A 25223-nucleotide genomic window follows, 5' to 3' on the forward strand; every position below is an offset into this window, starting at 1 on the left:
TTAATTTCCAGGAACCGGTTCTTTTCTGACAGATCGGCTCATTGAACCGGTTCAAAAAGTTCCTGACGTCATCAAGCAATAATGTCTCTACGCATTCCTTTTCTAACAGCTCAGTGCCATGTTGTGTCAATGAAAAATTAAATGCAGGTATGTTCTACTTGTCTACAGTATAAAGAACGGATAAACCAGTCTTATAAACTCCTTGATTTCGCTTAAGCAACTTTAAATATAATATGCATGCACAAACTACTGTAAAATGTATTTACGTCACTTGACAGAAAGGTTTTTGCAGGTTTTAATAAAATGTAAATTAATAACAATAAGCATATTTCCAGTACACGCCTCCGGCTTGCACAGTGTCGTCAACTCACTAGTCAGAATCTTCGGTAATCCTCAGCAAACTTCACCACGGCTTATTCGGTTCTTGTTGAGTCCTCCGTAATCCTCGGCAAACTTTGACAATTGGTTGAACCGGCTCAGTCGGTTCTTTTTGAGTTGGACATGCTACTTCGGCTGTGCATCCTTCAGTTCGATTTTACTTCCTAAAAACCGTCTCAAAAGAACCATTTGTTCAAGAACCGAACATCACTTATACATACTCATATATAATTCATACCGAACCATTTCGGTACGGGTCTTTCGGGTCGGTGGGCTTGACTGGGCCGCGGATGGCAGCGGGCTTGCATTGGCCGTGGGCTTGTGTACGGCGGGCTGGTTCTGGCTCGGGCCCAGACACCAGAAGATCCCTTCTCTCCAACTCAGTCCAGTGGTGTCTGGGAGGTTCACAGGGCGATGGTAATTGGCCCCGAGCCAGAACAGACGATTGAGGGCGGCGTCATCCACCGAATTGTGCGGCAGTTTCCATGCCGCCGGGAGAAAAAAAACAGGGAAAAAACAAACAAAAAAAACCCTTTCAAAAACAAAACAAATACACGGGGAGAAAGGGCACCGCTCACTTTTTTGTTTTGGGTCCGGTATTCTGTCACAATCTACACTGGAGCGAGGAGTGACGAGACCATTCAAAACTTCTTTTAATGACGACTCCAAGGAGTACACGCATGGAGCATGGGACACAAACAATACCGGACATCAGACACAGGGACACCCTAGGCTTAAGAACACTGGAAATCAATCAAGGAGAACAGAAACAGGAGGGGAGTAATTAAACACAGAAGGAGACAAATGAACTAATAATGAAGACAGGAACAGGAAGGACCAAATATGGGCATGGGGAACAAGACACACGTGACAATGACAGCCAGTGTGTAATTGAATATATTTTAACAAATAGCCTAGAAATTTAGTTTAAGTTTATTTAAAAACTGCATTATGTGCAATTTACATGTTTGCATAAAATTTTTTAATAATTTTTTTTGTAAAGTTGAGTGTTGATAATCTATTTAAAAATAAATAGTAATTAAATTTAAGTTTGGGTTAAGTTGTTAGGCCTAATTGTAACCTTTTAATGTAAAAGGGCTCCCTATAGCTTTAAGCATGAGCTGAGGTAGATTTTAATCACCAAGATAATTTTAACTATAACTGAATGTATTTAAAGAAAGAGCAAATTGTTCAGTAAACCAAAAAAAAATTAAAAAAAAGAATTTCCCCCCTGCTGTATCATACCAAATCATACCAAACTGTGACGTTAAAATTGAGGTATGTACCGAACCGTCATTTTTGCGTACCGTTACACCCATAGTGTATATATATATATATAGTGCTGTCAATCGATTAAAATTTTTAATCGCGTTAATCACAGTCATGGACTGTGATTAATCATGATTAATCACAAATTTAAAATACTAGGATTTACCTGTAAATGTGTTGAAAAAGAAATGTATGACAAACTAGTTTAAGGAAACAGAACCTTTCACCCTTCCGCCAGGTATGAGACATAATGCTTATTATTCTTTTGTTTTTATTCAGCCATTATCAGCCTTTATACTGGCAATAAAACGTTTACCAAGCCACATCACTTCAACCCAACTATTATCAAAAGTATTTCTAAATAAATACAACAAAACATTTCTTGCGACCTTATGTGAAGTATTATGACAAAATGCATTATGAAGAAGAATTGGACCGGTTCTGCAGCTGCATTAGAGCTAACATTAGCATCATGCTACATAAGGCAATTTATGAGATTAATAGTGCACTTTTACTCAGAACTCACTTCAAACCACCATCGAGTGTTTGTAATAACTTCCTTTTACGATCACATGTGGAATTTGGTCGTTTACTGTTGTTAAAATATGCTATTTATAGCCTTTTATATCGCTGCACAAATTAGCATTTCAGATGTACACATTCAATCTCAAGAAAATCACATACATACCATATCTATCGTAATCGTGTGTTTATTATCTTATATAATCTATAGTGGCTGTTGTCATGTTTATTTCTGCTGCTCTGCTGAAACTCACGTTGTTTGTGATGTTAACCGCCTCTCCGTTCTTAAGTCGCCAGGTATACATTACAAGTATAATACACATTAGTAAAATTATCTATTTTTATTTTTATTTGTCTATATACACTTTGGGCGGCCGCGGTACATTAAAAAAGTAGCCCAAAAAACCGCAACCTGCTCTGTCATTTTTCCCGTGACTGTATTTTCAAAATAGCCCACTTGTGCCGTTACTGGCAACACTGGGCTGTACCCTCATCACACAATGATAGATAACCTTCCACGCTGCGATGACGGGAAGAAGTTGGGGTCAAACCTTATCAAACGATTAATCTGCGTTAAAAAAATATTAACGTGTTCAAATTTTTTTATTAATCGCATGCGTTATCGCGTTAACGTTGACACCCCTAATATATATATATATATATATATATATAACAACAATCTTTAGCCATGTTTTTCTTTATTAAAAATACCAAAATTCTATTAAAGCTTTTGCTTCTTTTTATAACTTTTGCAACTGTCTGTGTAAAGCACTGCGATGTTCCTTTTAGCTTAATTTCAGTCCAAGATCACTTCCTGCTGTAAAAGCATATTTGAATGACACTCCAATGTGTGATAAGTGGCTACCCTTTGCCTAGGCCTGATTTTGAGGGGGCCTTTGACTGAAACTGATGGGCTACGAGCTCCCTATAGCTCCCTTGTAATTTGAACATGGAATGTACAGTATGTGAAAATGTTTCAAAAGGCTAGTTTAACACAGAAATAATATGTTAAACCAGATAATAATATTGTGGTATTGCTTCTGTAACTGGCCTTTTATCCATGTAATGATGTGTACATGGTCAGATATTACACCACAACTTTAACCCCAGCTATTAAACTTCTATCCCTGCATATTGCATAACCTCTAAAAAACTTATTTCGAAAGCACTCCATGACATTTCAAAGTTCACTTCTTTTCTTTTTATTTCTGTCCTTCTCTAGAATTATTGTTTAGTCTGGGACCATGGCAGCTGATTTCAGGCATTACAGAGTACAGGAGCTGTTAAAAATGGTCTAATTTTTAGGGAACAGCACCAGTTTTGTGTGCAACTAAGGAGCCATCTTCTCTAATCACTCTGACATTTCACATTCCATATTTGTTGCGCAGGGTTTTTCTACACTTTGAAGGTCACTACTAAATTATCTTAAAGCATGCAAATTGGACTGTCCCTTCCTCTGATTTTAAAGCCTTGGAAAATTGACCCTTAAGTGTCTGATAGCTTTCTGTTTTTCTCTTTAGGTTTGCGAGGGCTGTGAAAGGACGCTACTGACTATTGAACATATCATGCAGTTGTCAGGTAGGGCTATATGTGCCTTCATATATCACTTGTTATGTGCAGCAGGCGCTGACCCAAGCCAGATCCTCATAAATACTCGAAAGCTTTTTACATGTGCAAACGCTTCATAGCCTTGGCTCAGATTTAATAGCAAAGTTGTACTGTTACCTAGGACTTGTGGTTGGACTAAACTTTTGGATGTATGGCCCCAATATTGTTCAGTGCTGTTCAGACAGCCATCATTTCAGTAATGCCACTGACTGGGCCATGTGTGCTTGAATATTTCATTGAAGACAGATGAATTTCTAATCTTAGCTCCAAGCTGCAGCATTTTGTCACAGATCCATTTCCTGTCTGTCTAGTGCTTTTTCCACTCGCACATAAGAAACGGTACGCATAAACACAGAGAGAAGCTCATGAAAAATAATAGCTTATACTAGATTACATTTTATGTAATACTCCCTCCAACTGCCTTAATGCATTTCCAAAGAGGTATTACACACAAAGAAGAATTATATCCCGAAATCTTTATTAATGACTGTGTCTCATTAATGGATACATTCTATTTTTCACTAATTATAGGCCAATTACATGCTTCACTGTTCATCAATAACTAATCTATGCTAACGGATCACAAAAGTGGCACATACTATATAATTAGACGTTCACAGAACTAGAATTCACAACAGTTTTGTTGCCATGGTGATCTGATATAGTTGAGACATATTTTTCAATTTTCAGTCAGTAAGAAAAGCATAATTCTCACAAAAAGAAATTGGAATCGTAATGAATCAGGTAAAACAGCAAAAAAGTATTTGCTGTCACAGTTGATGGCATCCTGAATTTAGACCTTTCATTTTCCTGAGATTACAGTCTCTATTATATTATAGTGTAATGGATGAGAAGAGAGAACCATTATTAAAGGATCTAAGGCCATCAGACCATACAAAATCTCTCCTTGGTTCTCACTTATGGGTACTTAAACCTACAGCACACATTTTCAATGGGGTTTAGTATGAAAACCGGAATAGATGTGGCAAAATCTTGGTTTTATGGTCAGTGAGGTATTTGTGTAGAGGAATTTGGAGGTATGCACTGGATATGGTCCTGCAGGAAGAGCCAGCCACGACCAAATCTAAACCTCCAGACAGAGACAGACAGATTTTGATCTGAAATCTATGTCTATGGTACTCAGCAACCCAACAAGATTACCAGGGTCTTTGGAAGATAAAAAGCCCTTGCAACTTCACAGGTCCACCACAATCCTTTGCAGTAGGGAAATGATTTTTTTTACTCTTTTTACTCTAAACTCATTTTCTCCTGTTTTTAGCCAAAAAGCTAGTGGGTGAAACATTGCAGGAACCTGCAAAATATGCATACATACTGTATACTGAACATATACATATATAAAGCATTCACAGCTGCTCTGCCCACCACAAAGAGGTTTCCTAAGGCCTAACTAGGGATAATGATGGGACTTGATTGTGAGTGGGCTGACCCCTGGTGCAGTGGATTTCAGGATTTCATAAGGGGGTGTGAGAATTGCTTTGTTGCAAATGCCTGGAGTTCAAAATTCATTATCTGAATAATTTGGAGGTAGAAAAAAAGTCTATAATATATGAAAAGTCTATAGCTGTCAGACTTTGTCTCTGTGTCTTGTTTCCCCTTCCTCTCATGCCCTTATTTGGAGTTCCTGTCCTTGTTATGTGATCATTAGTTAATTAGTCCCCAGGCCTGTGTTAGTAATTATCTAGTTTCCCCAGCCTTCTTAAGCCCCGTGTTTCCCTGCCTCAGTGTCCGGTCTTGTTATGTATGTAGTTGTCAAGAAAGTCATTTGTTCCGAAGTTCCTCGGCTCCAGAGAGTGTTGTGACAGAAGACCGGACCAAAACAAAAGATGAAAGTCGTCGCCCGCACCAGCCTGCCGCCGCAAACTCCAAGCCGCCGCTGTCTGTGGCTGGTCCCAGCCCGCTGCACAGACTTCAGGCTGGCGAAGACACGACAGCCATGGGTGGCTCTCCCAAGCCCGCCGTTCGCTGGAAAATTCCGTCCGCGGCCCGCACAAGCCCGCCGTCAGAGAGAATGGAAAACCCGCCGTTCGCAGGGAAAGTCCGGTCGCCATCAGCGGCCCGCGCAAGCCCGCCGTCAGAGAGTGGGAGGGGGGGAGTAGTCAGGGCCGCATTAACCATTGGGCTAGGCGGGGCTGAAGCCCCGGGGCCCGAGCAAGGAGGGGGCCGTGATTGGCTGTGGAGAAGATTGACTGGTCATTGGTAGCGCCGATCGCCAAAGCCCCACCACGCCCCCCCCACTTATTAGCGCTATTATTTAGTGGAGCTTTTCCATAAATTTCATTGCAGTAACATTAGAAATTGAAACGTCACGTTTGAATTTGTTTTACCAATCAAATGCATTTATTTTATATATTGCTTTTGAAAGACCTGTGTAGCCTATCTATCAGGTGACCGCTGCGTGCGCACTCATCTCTCTCTCTTCGCTTGGTTCTGGCGTAATCTCATGCAAAGAACAATCTTCAAAAAGTAAAAATGTCAACTATTCAAAAAATAAAATTAAAATAAGGAGAGAGGGGAAAAACACGAGTTAGTCAGTAAAATTCCCAGCTATCAGACTATTTTACTAAAGCTGATGATGGAGTGGAAGTTGTGGAACAGCAAGTGGACCGGACACATGGAGTAGATAAAAACACAGCGTCATCGTTGCCACCGATTTTAGGTTAGTTTGATTATTAACTTGATGGATGTTTATTGCTTGTTGTATTTGAACAACCTCTATGGGCCTATATTCGCTTTTGGGTTGAGAAATAATCCGGTAGAAATGTCAATCGTTTAGCGCGTCATGATGTTAGCTTATTTAAACTCATTTTAAACATTGTGGTTTAAAAACAAATGTAACTGTTCAGGGACATTAAGAAGCGGGGCAGAATTTATTTTGGCAAATGCACGCCTTACAGCCTAAAAACGCGCGGCGCGTTAAGCACCTTCCTAAACTTGAGTTCTTTTTCGCGCCTTGAGCGTTCAAACATGGCTAAGCATACGTGTCAATATGCGAGTATCCTCGTAAACAGTCATTTGTGTCTTTCATGAACATTATAGTTAAAGATAAAGCATGCATGTGAAGTGTAGTAGGCTATGTGAGTTCCTGGCATTGTATGATGAGATTTTAAAGGGATAGATCACCCAAAAATTAAAATACTGTCATTTACTCAGCCTCGTTATTCTGAACCTGTATGAATTTCTTTGTTCACCTCAACATAAAATATATTTTGAAGAATGTTCATAACAAGAAGGTTTCTGGGCCCCATTGACTTTTTTTTTCATACTATGAAAGTCATGCAGCAGCTGTTTGGTTACCAGCATTGTTCTCAATATATTCTTTTGCCTTCAACAGCAGAAGGAAACTCATACAGGTTAAGAAAAACAACAGAATTTTAATTTTGGGGTGAACTATTCCTCGAAAGCAGCCTGATATAGCTGCTGTTGCCATTTGTGTCAATAATGTGAATCAAACATCACTCCATGTCCTTGACTGAATCCCTTTTGTAAAATAAGAATTAATCTATATTGAATTTATACAGTGAAGACCATTCAGTCTATTTGTACATTTACTTTACACAATATAATGTTTTTTATTCAGTGCTTTAAGTTTTTCAAGTAGGGCAATTTATGTATCTTTGTTCTCTTGTCATTCATAACTGTTTACTTGTCTTAAGTAAGCTTGGTTTTACTTAGGCTAGTATTATTTTTTATGATATTGTAATTAGTAACAAGAATTATGAAATTTCAGTGCATCAAAAATGTTGATAGGATAAAAATCTTAAAGCACAGTGCTTTAAAAAGGTGTGTGTCTCTGGCTCTGTGCCAGCCAGCGAATGCAGATTTGAATTTAACAGCTGTTTCTTTTTCTTTTTATATAGTTTACAGGACAAACTGCACATTTCATCAAATTGTTTGGTGTGATATGATTCCAAATTAAGTGGGGGGCCAAGCTTGTTGACAGGGGGGCACTGATGGCGGACTGATGACAGCTTACTCAGAGCGGGTCTAAGGTAAAGCGCTAGTGTCAATCAACAATTGAGGGAGGGCCTGGGTCTGTGTGACGTCACACAGACAGGTATCTGAGAATGGCTTGATATGAGAAAGGTGAAATGATTTAACAAGATAAAAACAACAACAAAAAAACACTGGGTTGATCTTTATCATTATACATTTCAGTTCAAACAACTTGTAAAAGTGCATGTCGCATCCGATGAGTCCTTTTTATAAGAGACAGTTCACCCAAAAATTCTCATGTTGTTCCAAACCTGTATAACTGACTTTCTTCTGCAGAACACACACACACACACACACTGATACTGTATGTGCTATTGCCCTACACCTACCCCTTACAGAAACTTTGTGCATTTTTACTTTCTCAAAAAAAAAAAAACTCACTTTGTATGATTTATAAGCATTTTGAAAAATGGGGACATGGGGCAATGTCCTCATAAGTCACCTTGTCCTTTTAATACCTATGTCATACCCATGTCATTATACAAATGTATGTCCTCATTTGTCACACACACACACAGACAGACAGAGAGATTTTGAATAATGTTAACTAAATCAAAACATTGAAACACTGTGCCATTTCTCAGAATATCCCATTTTCCATATAAAGGAAGTCATATAAGTTTAAATGACATGAATAAAATAAGACAGAATTTTCATTTTTTTAGGGGGAAATGTATTTTTAACTGTATGGTATGTTTCCATGAAAAAAAAAAAAAAAAAAAGCTTTTGGTTTTGACAGTCCATCTACATTTGTTTCTAGAAGTAAAATGATGCATATGGCCAAAGTCCTGCAAAGGATTTACACTGGCCTGTCAAACACATGTTGAAGCTGATCCTGGTTTTCTCAGTAAAACTAATTGAACCCTCTTGTTCATTACTGATACATAGATTAAAAAAAAAAAGCCTTTTGAAGCTGTGTATGTGCTGCTGTGACATTTTCTCTGCCTGCTCGACTGCTCTCCATTTCTGCTTGGTCTATTATAGTAGCTGTATGAAAATTATGGACATTTAAATTTTAACATTTAAAGTTTAACATGTACAACATTAAAATTCCCAATGCATGTGCATAAGCGTTAAATGAATGGCATTTATTAAGGGAATGATTAATATGATTAAAGATAATATGCTACTGCTAGTCTCAGTCTCAGTGGGGGTTGGCAGTTTTAGAGCATTTTTAGAGGGGCACGACTTGTTTAAATTTGAGAACTCTGGTTTGCATGGTATGACTTTATCTATAGCAACAGACAAAATTATATATCCGATGGATACCTGGATTAGCACAGTTAATCTGATATGCTCCCCAAAGTTTGTACCACAATTTCTGTTTTGTGGACTGACCTCCACAAAATAAGCAGGCCTAAAGTCTACCATGGCTCTAATTATGAAATGCTGTTGTTTACTAGAGGAGCAGGGGTTTCATTTCAGTGTTGCAGTGTTTGGTTGTAGTGTTGTTGTCAGAAAATGGGATACTGCTATCGAGAGACTAAAAGTGCGCCAGACGTAAACAACAAATGCTCCCTGCAGTTACATAACTGCCTGCACAGTTGTTCGAAGAGTTAAGTCTCCTCCTTTTTGAATCAAATTAAACAAAGCAAATGAACCACATAAATGAGGTAACAGCGTGGAAAAACGGATCCAGATTAGCTTGCATGTTAGGGAAAATGAATTAGTAAAGCAAGGTCATTGGAATAAAGTTTCTTTATGACTTTGTAAAAACATTTACACAAAGTGGTGTAAGGTCACACTGCAAATCACTCTAAATGCTTTGCCAAAATGATAAGCGAACACGGTTTACCAAACATTCCCTCCTTCCATTGCAACCGTGAAATACACACGAGGGGACATTAAACAGACGGGTTCTCATAAACATGATTCTATTGCATTCTTGTTTGCTAGTAGAAAAAGCTTTTCCTATTTGCCAATCAAGCTCAGCATGTTTCCCCCCCAAGGCACCCTGAATAGTGTGTACTTTTTTTTCAGTCAGAATGCCTTCACACAGAGAGACAAATGTTTACTGACTTTTGTGTGTTTTAAAGAGGCGCAGTAGAGGTGCCGCAAGTTTGTATGGCAGTTAAAAGGTGACACTGGAGGTGAAAATCTCTCTCAAGAAAAGACAAATGGAAAAACAAACACTATTTATGAGAACACTGTTGTCACCTGTCAGTAACAATTCTCAAAAAAAAAAGCGTCTGGATGTTACTTTGAACTTGACAGCTGTAAAATGGCTGTATTGTTGTGGAAAAACTCAGATAAGGTTCTATGTTTTTATCAATTCGCTATTGCTCAACTAACGGCAGTGCAGTGGTTACAATGATTGTTTTCACAATAATAGAGGGTGAGATAAGGTTCAAATAAAGGTTTATAAAAAAAAAAAATCAAATGTTTGCATAATTAGAACCCAAACATGATGTACAAATGTGGGGGTAGGGGATGGGATATTGTGAAGCATCAATAACTATGTTCTGTTGAAATTGACTTATCAGAGAAACTGATATTACTGGTTTTTATTTTATTTACTTTTTTATTGGCCTCAGTCTTATTTTGCACTAATTTCCAACATTTTTAAATGTATGCTCTAGCTTCATAATGAAAATTCATTTTTATATTGAATTTTGACTCCTAGTTTTTACACTAATTTCCGGTGTTTCTTAGTCAAAATCGTATACAGAATTTTAATATCAGCTATCTATCAGTTTTTGGACTTGGACATCATAATAATTATCAGATTATTTGTGTAACCGGGTGAACTACTACAAACACAATTCTGTGGGTATATATGGTCCATTGTCTGTTGTCAACATGTAGTGATGTATAATGCACAGCTCAAACAGAAGACACAATCAAACCAAGTAGATTCATATTGGTTAACAATTCAAAGTCGATTTGAACCCACTGTGAAATCTGCATGAAGAAATCTTTCGCCCTGACGCAAAATCCCCAATCATGTTGATTCCAGTTGAAATGACTGGATTTCACCTGTGAAAATTTGCTGAACAATGGTAAATGTGACTGCACCTTTTAGCTTTCCTTTTTGAATCATGGCATTAAAATGACCTTGGGGTCTCTGAGACCTAGGCAGTAGCGGAAGGATAGGTCCCTCTGGAACACATGTAAAACTCTCTGTCCTTTGCCTTTTACCAGTTACTGTTCTAAACAAACACATTAGAGTAATTAATTCAAACTGCCCCTGTGACTTCTAACATGCAAAATATGTATGTTCACATTTATGGAGGAGAAAAATTAAAATCTGTAAACGGTGATGGAGGTTTGCTCCAATATAGAAAAGTGGGTGTGATGTGTTACTTGCATAAATGCCCTGGACACAGCCCATTCATCAGGCCCATATGCAGAGTATGCCTGTGACCTAGATAAGTTTGAATGCAAACGGATGAAATATGTTCTCTATTGGGGCTGGGAACCAGCTAGCTGAGGGAGGAAGGCCATGCAAAGACCCAGAGCTGATCTGTCACTGTCAGCATATACCATAGAGACCTCAGAACACCTGGGCATCTCTTGATGACACAGCGCTGTGTTAGACAGCCGAGGCCAAGCTGATATCTCTGGTCACCACAATGGTGGGCATGATGAGGCTTGGAAGTGCAGTCAATGGGGAATTAATTCATGCACTCTAAATTAAAAACTAAATAAATTAAAAAAAAAAAAAAGAAAAAAAGGGTTTCCTCTTAATTTTAGTGGCCTAGTGGAAGCTTTTCACATGTTTTATTGTGGCTAAAAGAATGAAGCCTGTGTGAAAATTAGACTGTGTGGTTTATTTCCAATACTCGCAAAACCTGAAAACATCGAACTCTGCTGCCAGCCGCTTCTCTCATCTTCCTGTTTTCCCCTCATTCATTTATTTATTCTCTTCTTTGTCAAACCACACTATTCATCTACACAAATGTACGTCTGCATTTCTTTGGCTTGACTGAGTGCGCTATAGAACAAACCTGGGTAGAGACGTTTATTCTTTGTTGTTTATTCTGATACGCTTTATTTCATCAGTGAAATGTTGCGGCTTGTGTTTGTCAGAGAGATAAAGGCTCACAAGAAATGAGCCACAACACTCCACTCTGCTAAACAAGCTGCCCCAGATATGAGGATGCCGTTTGCGTATGTTTGCGTGAGAGAAGAATAGGGAGATGGAAAAAGTAAACTCGACTGAGGTGTATTATTCATTAGTGAACAATCAAGGACATTTGATTTTATTTCTGTGTGTGCTTCCGAGCGAATCCTCTGTGAATATGTCCCTTGTCACTAGGTCTAGCTCTATGATCAGCAGCACAAATATGCTACATGAGAGTCACCTAAAACTCATCAGCAATGAGCACAGACAAAGAGCGAAGGATGATTCTAGTATCCTTTTCTCCTTTCTCTTCCACAGAGTAACTGGACCATACATGGTACCACGGCGAATCCTCGCCCATTGATGTCACTCATAACACTGTAAAAACACATTGAATGCCACTCTTGCCACTGTGCACTTTCACTTTACCTTTTTCTATTTACAAATAAATGCCCCTCCAAGGTAATAAATAATGAAGTCTGTGTTTGGGCCTCATTCCTCCCACTGTATTATTTACACTTGTATGAACTTGATTTTTTTATTTATTCATGGACTTGTTTTGAATAGAGAGACATGAAGTGTTGGTGAGAGAGGGCAGCTTTAAGCCTTGAACCTGAATCCCCAGGAGCACTATGTCACTAACTAATATGTTGCGAACTACTACTGCTACTGCTGCACCACAGCTCCAAACACTTGCAGGAAATTTGAATAAAACTAGACTATTGCATTTTGTAAAGGCTTTAATTTCACAATGCACTGCCTTTTAATATGTGCTATATTTCTTTGTAGAAATGAGAACTAATTAATAATAATAATAATAATAATTATTATTATTTTTATTGATTACGAACGGATGTAAATTGTTCTCACATGCATTATTCTGCCCATGCAGGCAGAACATGGAACTAGAATACACTGAAAGTGCATTACTGTTCAGTTCAAAAAATACAGTGCAACCGTAGAAGTCATATTTCCCAGCTAATGACTCTTGTGAGTTGGCATCAAAAAAAAAAAAAAAAGACAGCTCTACTAGAGAAGTGTCGTCCGGAGCTAATTAATTTTGAGTTGATTAGTTTTACTGAACACAAGCCATGCATGTTGAGTGAAGTCTGAATCTAAAGCAAATAATGATAAAGTTGAACCTTATCCTCATCCCTTTAATGACTCTTGTGAGCCAGTTCTTTTTAGTGAATCACTAAGAACACACAGTGAAGTCCAATTATTGACCAAATGACTCATATGTGCAGATTCTCTTTAGTGAATCAAAAACATAGAGCGTAATCAGTGAAGTCTGGTCTACAGTCAATAAATTCTGAGCTGATTTGTTTTACTGAATAAAATTAATAGAGCATGACGAGTGAAGTCTGATTTTCAAGTAAATTACTATTATGAGTCTGTTTGTTGTACTAAAGGTTTGTGAAACCAGTTAGTCAGACTGGATCTTCACATGACGGTGTGTAACTAAAGATTTGTCAGTGGAATATTTAAAAAAAGATATGAGTCAAATATCCAACCATGCTCCAAACCACTTGACCCCCCCTCCCTCTGCGGGGGGCTGGAGCCTATCTCAGCTTCTAAAGCCCCGTTCACACTAGCAGCGACTTTTGTCGCTGCATGTCGCCAGGGGCTGGCGATGAGGTCGCTAGTGGGTGTTGCCACTACTGGTTGCCTTGACAGCGAATCAGGTTTCTTGCCGCTAAGTACAAACATTTTGGAGGCAAAAGACTAAATATAATCTAAATCTAAATTAAATCCATACATACAAACAAAAATGAATGATTAAAAGAAACTACTTTCTTCCATTGCATATGTTTATCTATGGCTGAGAGGAGAACAATCACATGAGCTCTACCGTCTTCTTTCCTATTGCCTCTTGCTCCCGAAAGTCGCTCTTCATTTGCATAAAGTTGAGGGATTCTGAACTTTGTCGCGTCGCTGGACATGCCCCATCCGGTCGCCAATGGTCGCTATCGCTCGCTGTCGCCGGAAATCACTAGCTCTCCATCGAAATGAATGGGATCGTGTCACTTTGTCGCTGCGTGTCACTTGTAGTGTGAACGGGGCTTAAGGCCACAGGCTACAGACACCCTGGACAGACGGCAAGTCCATTACAGGGCTCATGTACATTCACACTCTTATTAAGACCTATGGGCAGAATGCAATTGCGAGAGTAGTCTTCGTTGAAGACTGCTTTCCAAAAATGTCTTCCTCAAATTCAAATCATGAAGAACTGGAATTGTTACATGCCTGATGATTCCTATCCCTACTGCTAGTAGCTTTCAGTTGGTTTCGCTAAGTAGAGCATGACACACAATGTGACCTGATGAATATTTTGTATTTGTTCATTAAACGCTAGCATATGTGGAACAGTTTGTGCAAGGTGACTCTCCTCTTATAGCTGTGTGCAGGTGGGACCATTTTATAAGAGTTTTAAATCATTTTGGATCATTTGCAGAATCCCTTCAATGTTGGGCCTCTTAGCAGCCTGTTGCCATGGCAACCCTTGTTACCTCTTAATTTGAGGAATAATTTTAGGCATGAGGTGTAGTTTCAGTGTTTTGCTTCTCACATGAGCTGACACTCTCTCTTTTTAATTATTTTCTATATATATATATATATATGTATGTATGTATATATGAAGAGTTCATATGCAAAAGCCTCTAAGTGCCGTCTGAAATTTTATTCTAAAATTAGCATTTTTATCAGGCTCCTATATTTGTTTAGTTATTTCACTTTAATTGCATAGAAAAGGACCTATACATAGCTATTAGAGTAAAATTACTGATTAAAAAAAAATCATTTTAGAAGGAAATTTCAGATGACATTTAGAGGCTTTTGCATTTGAACTATTCATATATACAGTATATATATGTATATTTAATAAGCTTAATCACCTGTGATTAATAAGAAAGTTGTGTCTGAATGTTGCTTCTGTGTTAGACTGAACTCCACTTTAAGTTACTCAGAATGGATTACCGATTTGTGTGAAAAGCAGGAACGCCACGTAGATAGAAGAAATTTCAGGTGGCATTCCTAGTGAGGTCTTTCTAGGCAAACAGGAACTCACATTAATTTGCAACATAGGGACAGATTTTAGAATGTGGGCATACGGTGCGTTTCTCCTAAAATGTATTGTTAGCCAGAACCGCTAACAAATTATTGTTAGCGGTTCTGTTGTTACCAGTGTGGTTCAATAATTTGCTGTTTCCGAAAACCATAGATAATACCAACATTAACAAACAGCAGTGCAAACTTCTGTGGTTCAAACTACAGCTCTTGCTCTGTGGTTAGAAGCATGTTTTTTTTTTTTTTTGTCATTATGACATGTGGATTTAAAAAGTTCACAATAAGCAAGCTTACATGCAGGACTACTTAAGAAACCCACTCTCAACCCAGCACATTTAGTAAACTACAGAGCAATATACCTTCTGCCATTCTTTGCAAAAAAATGCTTTAATGAGTTGTGTTAAACCAAATCTCTGCCTTTCTCACGCAGGACGACCTCCTGGACAGCAACCAGACTGGCTTCAGAAGTGAACATTCAACTGAGACTGCCTTGCTCTCAGTTGTTAAAGCTCTAAAACTGGCAAGAGTGGCTTCCAAAACTTCAATACTTGTCTTGATGGATCTGTCCTCTGCTTTTGGCATGGTTAACCATCAGATCCTCTTGTCAACCTCATGGCAAAGGCATCTCAGGAACCTCACTTCAGTGTTCAAGTCTTAGATCTTTCAAGGTATCTTGGAGGGATGAGGTGTCCAAGTCGCAACATCTAGCTACTGGGCTGCCTCAGGGCTCAGTTATTGGACCACTTCTTTTCTCTATCCACACGGTATCACTAAGTTCTGTTATTCAGAAACATGGGTTTTCATATCACTGCTATGATGATGACACTCAACTCTACCTCTCATTCCATAGATCTGACAATAGCTGCTCACATCTCAGCATGACTAACAGACATTTATTGCTGGATGAAGAACCATCACCTTCAATACAACCTTGCCAAGACAGAATTGCTTGTGGCTTCAGCCAACTCAACACATCATCCAACTCAACACATCATCCCAATTTCTCCATCCAGCTTTGCACATCAACCATAACAACTTGCAAGACAGCCAGGAACCTTGGAGTTATGATTTGCTGAATTTCACAGACCACATTGTTAGAAATGCCCGCTCCTCCAGATTTGCCTTATACAGCATTAGGAGGATCAGGCCCTTTCTATCAGAACATGCTACACAACTCCTTGTTCAAGCCCTTGTTCTGGCCAGACTTGACTATTGAAACGCTCTCTTGGCAGGTCCTCCAGGCAGTTCTTTCAAACCTCTGCAACTAATCCAGAATGCAGTTGCAAGAGTAGTCTTCAACGACTGGAAAAGTGTGCATGTCACACCTCTGTTCATTAATTTTCTCTGGTTACCAATAGCAACTCTCATAAATTTCAAGGCATTGATGTTTGCCTACAAAACAACAATGGCTCTGCTTCAGACTTGTATGCCCTCCAGAAGCTTGTGTTCTGCAAGTGAATGGCACATTATAGTGACATCCCAGAGAGGCACAAAATCACTTTCATGGACTTTTACCTTAACTGTTCCCCGCTGGTGGAACAACCTGTCCAACTCGATCCAATCAGCTGAGTCTTTAGCCATCTTCAAGAATGGCTAAAGACACATTTCCCATCTACACTTGATCCTCCAACACTAACACTCTCTATTCCATTTCTACTCTATCTACTTGTTTTCTTTCATCTTTATAACAATATTGTTACAAATGTTGATTTTTTTTTTTTCAAGTTTTAATTTGAAATTGTTTATTGTCTGTAACTCATTTCTTGTTTTATGTATTTCAAACTTTATTATACCTGCTATGAATTCAAGTTATTTTGAAATTATCCCTAAATTGTGTGAGTGTACAACATTTAAGCTGTGTTGTATCACTACAAGAAAACGTGAACATCTGTGTAGATTTTTTATTTGTTTGTTTTTTTGCATTTACTTTTTACAAGATCAATTTTACATGCATTTATACAATATATATTTTTTTATGCCCATCCCTATCAACCTTCTATTTAACTACATTCAAGACACTACAAAATAGGGTAAAATAAATAAATAAATAAAAATAACTAATAGATAGCACCATAGTTTTCCCAAGACAATTGTTTTCTATTACAAGAAATGGTATGTTTGAATATGCAAATGATGCATTGCCTAATTAAATATGCACTAACTTAAGTTTTCAGAACAAAAACGCCAGGTTCAGAATTCACGTTTTACTTTACTGACATATTAATGTTAAAGGTTTTTGCTTTTGTTTTTTTAGAGAGAGAATTTTGTATATCTCCTTTTATCACTCAAAAAAGCCACAAAAAGTAACCATAATTTTAAGAATAAAATGTTATATTAAACAGGAGAATGATATATGAACAAACCCCTCTGTAAAAACAAACAAACAAAAAACCTTGAGAATTGGAATAAAAACTGCAGTTTAGTTCACACAAGAGCTACTGAACTGGATATTTCGGTCTCCCACTAGGTCATTACTCATTCTTCCAAAATGTAAGCAGAGGTAAGAACATTTTAGAAGGCTTGTTCTTTAAAGAATGGGCATAACTAGTCAATCTCCTACTTCAAAAACTGAAATCATGGGTTGCCTGTTAAGGAAGTGAAGAGCTTACTAGGAAAAATCATCATACCAATCAACCTTGTGCTTCTGCAATCATTGAAGAGACCTGACAATATCTGGTTTGTCTTTATTTTAGGCAATATAGTTACAAGAATACAGTACATGTCTATAAATTCTAACATTTTGTGTAGCATGCAACAACACAACACATTTTCTTTCTCATTCTCAAAAAAAAAAAAATGTAATATTAAAAAAGCATTGATTTTATTCACTGTGTGTTTTAAAGTGATTTTTTTTTTTTGTGGTTCATGAAGTGTATTAATGTCATACACTGTCATGTTCATATTTAGCATTATTCTAAGCTAAAGTGCTATGTTAGTCCTTATGCACCAAGTTATTTTATGTTGAATTTTGCCAAAATATGCCACACAAATCTTCTGTTGTGCTTCTAGGCTGAGTAGTCACCTCGTTGTGCATATATACATACAATAGCTTATTTCTACTTTCCACTGTGTTTGAGTTTGTGTAACTCTGTACTATATTAGTAACAGCCTGAACACTAGAAACTCCTGAAAACAATGCTGAGGTTGATTGTGGGCTGAAATGTTTCTTGTCTAGTTGACAGGAAAATGACGTAGTCCCTGCCAGTAGAGAAGAGCGTATGAGTTTTAATCGCTGAACAGGTAGTGAACAGGAAGACCCAAAATCATTTTCACCCTGTCCTAATCAAACCAAGACAATAAAAGCGAGTGTCATTTTGTGCTTATTGTGAATGCCGTTAATTAGCAGAGAGCGACAGCTCAAAGAACGAACAATAGCAACAACATCTTCTCGTTCCTGTTCCTCCCATCTCTTCTTGCTCACATTGTCGCCCATCACAAATCGGACACTCAGAAAAGCCCAGCTAATGTCAGAGAGCCGAGAGAGAGAGAGTGACACTAAATGATTTTCAAGTTGACAGGCGCAGTGCCACTGCTTTGACAGTTTTTGGTCTCACTTGTGAGGTCTCTGTTGTTGAGGATAATTGAAAGTATAACTGAGTTTTCAGAGCAGTCAGAACTGACAGAGAGAGAAGCAGAAGAAGGACAGCGAGAGAGGAAAGTGAGTGAGAGATGTGTTATTGTCAAGATCTTGTTTTCTTCGGCTTTCATTGTAAGAAAATAATGATGTGGTCCTGCCATAGCTTGCAAAAAAATGAAAATCAACCCTTTTGGAATAAAAGATGACTTCAAAGCTTTGACATTGTCAAAGGAACAAAGTAAAACAAATAGATCAACTTTGCACCTGAGGCTTTTTTGTGCTGTGTTGTGTGTATGATTTTGTTGCCTCGGCAGGATGGTAATCTTGGCTTGGATCTGTGAGAGTTGGGAGGTTTGATACCAGGGTTGCTTAGAGGTGAGAGAGAATCACAACCTGGAGGTACTGGAAAATTCTCAGCTGGCTTCCATGATGCTGAAAGAATTTTTAAAATGAATTTCAGTCTCCTATAAATTACTAAAAGTCATAAAAAAGTGAATTCAGCAGTTCTATGCTGACTGTAAAAGTGCTCAGAGATGACATTTTTGTTCCAGCTACTTTTCGCTTTACTGCAAGTGTCAAAAAGTAACTCTTCTCAGTCACATAGTTAGACATACGTTTTAAAACCAAAAACCAAAACATCTTTACCAAAGAGTATAAGAAAGTAGATGATTTTAAAGCAATGATGCATTCTTTTAATGTGACACGTCTTATCATTCATGATCTGATTATGAATGTAATAATGCTAAATGATGTCAGATGTACAGTATATCACATGACAAAATATTGTAACTTATAATCTTATAACTTATATAATGTTTATATATATATAAAATGTGAGTAAAGACTCGTGATTATACAAAATATGAGTTAAGTTTTAGATTATTAATATTGAGGAATATTAATAATCTTTATTAATTTTTTAAGAAAAAATGCAGCTGTGTTCCACTTGTAGAAACCTTTTTTTGTTTGTTTTTTTGATGTGGCTGCATCAGAATGTTAAATTGTTTTTACTGAATGTGGAGGATGCACTGAACAAGAACTAGACAACTTTTATTTGTTTAAATTATTGACTTTCCTATTTCTGTCAAGTATAAAGATGGCAAACAGTTGACTGTATTCAGAACAGATGACTCAGGTGTCAATACCAAAAATAATCAAATATATATACATACCTAACTTAACACCTCACTAATTTGATTGCTTTAAACATCTGAAAAAATCTTGTGTTTTATTTACTCTCCAAAGTTTGTAACTTGGGATTTTTTGATGTGCTTTGACATCATTTTTTGAATACTTTCAGCAAAGGCCAGCATAAAATAAAAACAAACAAACTAAAGAACATGTCCTTAAAGTAAAATAAAAACTCTCATCGTTCAATCCTGTTTAATACGATTAGCTTCTGAATTTTTCATGTGAATTTGTTTAATAATAAATGTTAGGATTAAAAATTAACAGACATCTTTCCTGCTGAATAAGTGAAAGAAAAGCTGGCCCATAAAATCACCTGTGACCTGGATTTTTCACACTGACTACTATATGCATATTAACTGATCACTGTTTGTGGTAGTTTTCTGTGGGATTAAAAAAATGACAGTGAAATAACCACTTGTTCTCCCCTCATCTTTCTCTGTCCTGCTTCAAACTCTGTCTTGGTTGTTAAACTGATTGCAGATGGAAGCCGAAGAACCGGGACGGGGTCAATAATTTAAGGAATGGAGGCTGATATTAATCCATTTTAGTAAGACACACACACACAAAATGTCAAAGGTGGGGCGTACAAAGGGATGGGTCATGTGATTCATGCTCTCTGGAGAGAATTAGTTTTATGACACATCATACTTTAATAGATTTTAAAGAAGTCAGTTTGACTCCGGCAGCAGCTTAACAGGCAGCGGAGGATGAGTGGGATTGTGAGGGTGAGAGCAGTGGAATGGGATATTAAATTATAGAGAATCTCAAAAGAACAATTTGTCTTTTGTGGATGTGATGCTGAAGTTTTATGGAGCAATGATGGCCTGTTTATCTGAAACTGTTCTACTCTGTCTAGTAGCAGAATCAGTATAAATGGTGGCACACTAAATTCATCAAACAGGAGTAACAAAACACCATATTTAATGTCCATATAATGTTGTGCTTTAAAATAATAATAAATCTGTTATCGGAAAGGTTTGTAAAATGGTTTGAAATAATATTTTATATATACTCTTAGTACCAAACATCAGCAGAACCATTGCAAGTTGCAACATCAACACACAGCTGTGGTCCAAACGGGTTTGCATAACAGATGTGGGGAGCCACTTATTTAATTCCTGAATTAATTAACGTGTTTGAACGAATCATTTGAATGAATCGTGAATACTGCCGCCCACTAGTGTAATGATGCACAAAGAGTCATTGAATGCATTTTAAATTGCATACTTCCTTAATGCATACTTCCTGGCGCCGGGTGCATAATAGGGCCCAGTATGTGAAAAGAGTAGGATGTGCAAAATGTAGTATACCTGGATGACTTGCTAGTTCCCTTTCAGTTGGTCACTCCGAGTCACGTCGGGTGACCGACGAATTGGGATCTCGCTCAGAGAGACCAATCCACTTTGAGTGTAACTAAACGAGCCAATACACATTGGCATACGATTATTGCATCCAGCTGCTGCTGATCACAGCGTGAGTATAAGTAGGCAGCAGGTGCAGCGCATATTCAGTTTACATCGTTCTGCTCCTGACTTCTGCTGACAAGTGAATTCAACGAGTTGAGCACGCTCTTTGGAAGACTCTTGTGCTGGTGGTACGGCGCTACAGTGGCGGTGGTTCTTCCCGTGTCGAGTGGATTGCACACATCAGGTTGCACTACCCATTGTTTGTGTTGCAGGCGACCATCTCCCCTGTGTGCTTCAGCACGCTAAAAGAGCTTTTTCCCTAAAAGAGCATTCACATCTTTGTAAAGATGAGTTGGATCTTGCTACAGACTTTTTTACTGCCAGAAACCGACCTGTTAGATCCTCCTCCCTCACCACCCTCGACGGTGGTGCAGCTAGGGGGTATACGGCGGTGGGTTGAGACCAATCTTGGATCTGCGCATCTTGAACAGGGCCCTTCACAAACTTCCGTTCAAGATGCTCACGCAGAAACAAATCTTCGGGTGTGTCCATCCCAGAGATTGGTTTGCAGCGATCGGCCTGAAGGACGCGTACTTCCATGTGTCGATCCTTCCGCGCCACAGGCCATTCCTACGGTTTGCGTTCGAGGGACAGGCATATCAGTACAAGGTCCTGCCCTTCGGGCTGTCCCTGTCGCCCCGTGTCTTCACGAAAGTTACGGAGGCAGCCCTTGTTCCCCTGAGAGAACAGGGAGTTCGCATTCTCAACTACCTCGACGACTGCCTCATACTGGCTCAGTCTCAGGACCAGTTGTGCGAACACAGGGACTTGGTGCTCTGGCACCTCAGCCAGTTGGGCCTTCGGGTCAACTGGGAAAAGAGTAAACTCTCCCTGACGCAGAGGATCTCTTTTCTCGGTATGGAGTTGGATTCGGTCGATCAGACAGCACACCGCACGCAGGTGTTGAACTGCTCGAATACGTTCAGGAGGACGGTGGTCCCACTGAAACAATTTCAGAGGCTCCTGGGGCATATGGCAGCTGCAGCGGCAGTCACGCCGCGGGGGCTGCTTCATATGAGATCGCTTCAACACGAGGTGTTGAACACGTGGAAACGCAGCACTCACCGGGTCCGAGTCACACCTTCACCCCGTGGTCAGACCTCTCGTTTTTCTGGTCAGGAGTGCCCTGGAACAGGTCTCCAGGCATCCTGTGGTTTACACGGATGCCTCCACCACCGGCTGGGGGGCCACGTTCAACGGGCTTGCAGTATCAGGGGTTTTGACGGTCCCCCACCTGCACTGTCGCCCGCCACCTTCTCCTCTGGAGTCAGAAGCATCTGAGGTCGCTTCGTGCCATTCACATTCCGGGCTTGCTCAACCGGGCAGCCGACGAGCTGTCACGAGTTGCGCTCCCCGGAGAGTGGAGACTCCTCCCCCAGATGGTCCAGCTGATTTGGAGATGTTTCGGACTCGCTCAGGTAGACCTGTTTGCTTCTCAAGAGACCTCTCATTTCCAGTTGTTTTACTCCCTGACTGAGGGAACACTCGGCACGGACGCACTGGCACACAGCTGGCCGTGGGGCCTTTGCAAGTATGCGTTTACCCCAGTGAGCCTTCTCGCACAGACACTGTGCAAGATAAGGGAAGACGAGGAGCAGGTCCTGCTTGTGGCGCCGTACTGGCCCACTCGGACTTGGTTCCCGGAACTGATGCTCCTCGTGACAGCCCCTCCTTAGCAGATTCCTCTGAGGAAGGATCTACTGACTCAGAGACGGGGCACCTTATAGCACCCGCATCCAGACCTCTGGAAACTTCATGTCTGGTCCCTGGAGGTTCTAGGTGACCTACCCCAGGAGGTAGTTGACACCATCACTTCGGCGAGAGCGCCGTCTACAAGACATGCTTATGCCTTGAAGTGGAACCTGTTCGTCAAATGGTGTTCTTCTTACCAAGAAGACCCCTGGAAGTGCCCGATCAGAGTCATGCTGTCCTTCTTGCAGCAAGGGTTGACGTAACGGGTGGAATAATATTGACGTGTCGGGTGCGGTGCGGTGCGGGTGCGGGTTGGACTGGTGACAGGCACGTGCGGGTTGCGGGTACAATTATAACCAAGACTATTTCGACTTAATCCAGTACACGCTGATAGGCAGCTCCTTTCAAATTGTCCCGTGCTTGTGTTCGCGCGCTCTGTCTGAAGACCGGGCTTCTACAGCGGGATTTGCAAACACTGAGCACTGTAGCCAATCGACAGCTGTATTGACATTGATTGACAGCTGTAAGTCTAGTGATTACATTTAAAGAGAGCGCTCTTTGCTCGCTTTTCTGTAGTTAATCTATTCACAGTTTGAATAAAAGCTTTAGTCCGCAATAGTTTTATATTGTTTACACGTTGAATGGTGCTTTCTCTCTCTCTGTTAACTTGTTGGGCTGCGTGTGTTAAATGTTATTATTAAATTTATTATTATTTATTATTAAAATATTAACGCATTAACTCAGAATGACTTGTTAATTGCTTGTTACATTAAAAATAAAATAAAGGTGTTTTGTCTGCCTTATGTAGATTTAATGCGGGTGCGGTTCGGGTCGCGGTTTTTATGTCAAACGGGTCGGGTCGGGTTCGGAATTAAATTAGTGTTGCTGTCGGATAACGGGTCGGGTATTCGGTTAACTACTGCGGGTGCGGGTTTATCAAACAGGACCCGTGCAGGACTCTGCCTTAAAGTCTATGTGGCTGCGATTGCTGCCAACCACGACCCTGTGAAGGGGAAGTCGGTGGGGAAGCATGACTTGGTCATCAGGTTCCTTAGGGAGGCGAGAAGGTTAAATCCCCCACGGCCCCCGTCTATACCCTCTTGGGACCTGTCTCTAGTGCTCAGAGCACTACAGCAGGGCCCATTCAAGCATTTGCAGACAGTCGAGCTGAAGTTTCTTTCAATGAAGACTCTGCTCCTGCTTGCATTGGCCTCCATCAAGAGGGTGTGCCCTGCCCATTCACGTTGAGAGCTCACTCTACTAGAAGTGTTGCATCCTCCTGGGCACTGGCTCACGGCGCCTCGCTGGTAGATATTTGTAGAGCTGCGGGCTGGGCGACCCCTAACACGTTCGCTAGATTCTATAACCTACGTGTGGAACTGGTTTCCTCCTGTGTTTTCACCTCAAACGGGTAGAAGCACTGAGAGGCTCCGGTTTCGGGTCGGCTTGCTAAAACTGCTCCATAGAGTCCGTACAGTAGACCCTGTCGAGCTCCTCCATCCCCTCGGTAGCCAGACGTGGTGGAGCGTCTGGCACCAGGCCCTCACTCGATGAATCCGTGAGAACTGGTAGAGGGCTGGGTTCCATATGTAGAGACCTAATTGGATCCCATATGTATAAGTCCACGGTTTAGCCTCAGAGCCCGTGTTTCCCCGGCAGACTTCCTGCCATTGCCCACTACAATCACTTCTAATCTTCCTCCTTCGGGAAGGATGGGCTTCCGCAGCATTCCTGTTCCAAGTGGAACGGGTACGTTTTCCAAGTGTTATCCAGTCTTACTGAGTGGGTAGTGCCATAGCAACAGTAACTGGTCTTCTTGTGGTGAGCCCTGACTTACGCCAAAAAGTAGGGGCGCAGAAGGCTTCCACAGGACACTGGAAGGGGCAGTGTCCGTGGCGCTTTCGTAGGGATCCCAATTCGTCGGTCACCCGACGTGACTCGGAGTGACCGACTGAAAGGGAACGTCTCGGTTACATATGTAACCCTCATTCCCTGAAGGAGGGAACGGAGACGTCATGGCCGGGTCACCGGCTCGGCTCCTCAGCGAAAACCTGAATATGCGCTGCACCTGCTGCCTACTTATACTCACGCTGTGATCAGCGGCAGCTGGATGCAATAATCGCATGCCAATGTGCATTGGCTCGTTTAGTTACACTCGAAGTGGATTGGTCTCTCTAAGCAAGATCCCAATTCATTGGTCACCCAGCGTGACATCTCCATTCCCTCCTTCAGGGAACGAGGGTTACATACGTAACCGAGACGATTCTGAAGTGTGCATCTGTTAGATGCTTTACTATTCCATAAGGCAGTGGGAGAGCATTTGTGAATAACACTGAAACAACCCAACTGATACTAGTCACATTATAGATGTAACGTC

General features: G+C 40.1%; 2 long non-coding RNA genes across 3 annotated transcripts in view; both read left to right on the forward strand.

The window, feature by feature from the left end:
* Window positions 1-3690: 3690 nt before the first annotated feature.
* LOC131543309 (uncharacterized) overlaps window positions 3691-25223 on the forward strand; it is a 115292-nt gene continuing 93759 nt past the window's right edge. For both annotated transcript variants that reach the window (XR_009271877.1, XR_009271876.1), the window contains exon 1: window positions 3691-3747. This is a non-coding gene — a long non-coding RNA (uncharacterized LOC131543309). The remainder of the gene's footprint in view (window positions 3748-25223) is intronic.
* Window positions 5215-17675, forward strand: LOC131543310 (uncharacterized). Its single transcript, XR_009271878.1, has 4 exons — window positions 5215-6454; window positions 7656-7787; window positions 15351-15684; window positions 15771-17675. It is a non-coding gene; the product is annotated as an uncharacterized LOC131543310 (long non-coding RNA).

The sequence above is a fragment of the Onychostoma macrolepis genome, chromosome 07 (assembly GCF_012432095.1).
Source record: "Onychostoma macrolepis isolate SWU-2019 chromosome 07, ASM1243209v1, whole genome shotgun sequence".
Lineage (NCBI taxonomy): Eukaryota > Metazoa > Chordata > Actinopteri > Cypriniformes > Cyprinidae > Onychostoma > Onychostoma macrolepis.